General features: G+C 36.2%; 1 protein-coding gene across 3 annotated transcripts in view; it reads left to right on the top strand.

The window, feature by feature from the left end:
* TENM1 (teneurin transmembrane protein 1) overlaps positions 1-2,496 on the top strand; it is a 756,077-nt gene that overhangs the window by 98,562 nt on the left and 655,019 nt on the right. The gene's annotated exons all lie outside the window — the stretch shown is intronic.

Raw genomic sequence — 2,496 nt, 5'->3', positions numbered from 1 at the left:
TTACCTCATCCCCTCCGAGACCAAGCACCACAGAAAGCCAGGGGAATCTGAGCAAATGCTACCGAAATTGTTGCTAACACAGACACAGACTGAAACTGAAAGTAGTGAGTGTGATTAAAATCTACAAGAAAATAAAAGACGTTAGGCTTTATATAAATCAGTATATAAATCAGAGATCCAAGAGGCTTGGACACCACCTACTTGAAACCAAAAGAAAAGTGCCTTCTTTGTAACAGGCTAAAGAGAGACCTTTATATAATAAATCTTCTTTCTGGAAAAAAAAATATATATATATATACTTCCATTAATGCCCAGATGGAGAAATAGTCCATTAAACACCATGAACAATCAACGTGACAAGGCATCTCATAAAGAAAGAGAAAAATCTCCAAGAAATGAGCTTACAAACATAGAAATATGCGACTTATGTGACAGAGCATTCAGGATGGTACTTTTGAAAAACCTCAGTGAGTTTCAAAATGAGTCCTATCAACAATTTCGGAAATTACAAAAACAGCTAGATGAGCAAAGTAATGGGACTGAAACCCTCAAAAGGAACCAAGTAGAACATCTGGAAATGAAGAACATACTACAGGAGTTTAAAAATGAAATAGCAAGCTTGGGAAATGGAGTCGACCAAATGGAGGAAAAGATCAGTGAATTCGAAGACAGAAATCTAGAAATAAATCAGAAGAAAGAAGAGAGAAACTGAAGAATGAAAAATAATGAAAGAGAAATACAAGAACTAGCTGATACCATCAGGAGAGGAAACATAAGAATAATGGGCATTACAGAAGGCGAGGGAAAGGAGCAGAGACTAGAAAGCATTTTCAGACAAATAGTGAACGAGAATTTCCCAATTCTAACCAATGAGCTGGACCTTGGAATTCAAGAAGTCAACAGAACACCTAATAATCTCAACCCAAAAGGGCCTTCACCAAGACACATTGCATTAAAGTTATCACAAATCAATGACAAAGACATAATTCTCAGGGCAGACAGGGAGAAGAAAACGGTAACGTATGAAGGAAAACCCATTACATAATCATCGGACTCCTCAGCACAGACCTTACAAGCCAGAAAGGAATGAAATCAAATATTTAAACTATTAAGTGAAAGGAACTACCAGCCTAGAATAATGTATCCAGCTAAGCTCTCCTTTAGATATGAAGGAGAAATTAAGACCTTTTCAGACATACAAAAATTGAGAGAATTCTCCAAAATGAGGCCTGCACTACAGGAAATTCTGAAAGGAGTCAGCTCACCTAAAACAAAATAACAACAAAAAAAATACGTATTTATGAATGAAGTGACTATCAGGCAATTAGAAGCAGAGGAGTGCAATCATTATTAAGAATAGGGCATTATAAGCTTAAACAATAAGAAGAGGTTTTCTATAGCAAGATAGTAATGAATGTTCAGCATACATAGGGACAAATTGAGACAACGATGACTGAAAAGGGGAGGATTCAAAGATCCAAATTTGCAAAGGGGAATGGAGATAAGACACACACAGAAGAAAAGGGACGAATATATATATATGTAACTATCTTTTACATATTCATAACGATATCCACACACCAAAGATTCATAACCAAAGTATATAACATAAAACAAGAAAGACCAGAGGGAAAATCCACAAAAGCCAACTAAAATAAAGAAAATAGTAACACAAGGACAAGGAAGCAATGGAAACACCAAGCTACCAGAAAGCAAAAGATAAAATGGCTATAAGAAGACCTCATATTTCAATAATGATCCTAAATGTAAATGGACTGAACTCACCAATAAAAAGGCACGGAGTTGCAGAATGGATCAAAAAACAAAACCCAACCATATGCTGCCTCCAAGAGACACATCTCAGCTCCAAAGACAAATATAGGCTCAAAATGAAAGGGTGGAAAATGATATTTCAAGCAATGGCATTCAGAGAAAAGCGGGAGTAACAGTACTAATATCGGAGAAATAGACTTCAAAATAAAAAGGTAAAGAAAGATACTGAGGGACACTACATAATGATAAAGGGAATCATGCACCAAGAGGACATAACACTTATTAATATCTATGCTCCCAATCAGGGAGCTCCTAAATATATAAAGCAATTACTAAGAGAACTAAAGTGAGAAACAGATCACAACACTATTGTAGTAGGGGACCTAAATACCCCACCGTCACATATGGGCAGATCATCCAAATAGAAAATCAATGAGGAAATAACACATTAGACCAACTGGACATAATTGACATTTACAGAGCCTTCCACATCAAAACAGCTGCTTATACATTCTTCTCTAGAGCACATGGAACATTCTCAAGAATCGACCACATACTGGGACACAGAGATAGCCCCAACAAATATAAGAGGGTTGAAATCATACCAACCATATTCTCTAATCATAATGCTCTGAAACTAGAGATCAACTGTAAAAAGAAATCAGAAAGAACCACAAATACATGGAGATTAAACAACATGCTACTGAAGAATAACTGGGTCAG

The sequence above is a fragment of the Pteropus alecto genome, unplaced genomic scaffold (assembly GCF_000325575.1).
Source record: "Pteropus alecto unplaced genomic scaffold, ASM32557v1 scaffold116, whole genome shotgun sequence".
Taxonomy (NCBI): domain Eukaryota; kingdom Metazoa; phylum Chordata; class Mammalia; order Chiroptera; family Pteropodidae; genus Pteropus; species Pteropus alecto.
Note: the sequence above shows the minus strand (reverse complement) of the source record. Positions and strands in the feature narration are given on the sequence as shown.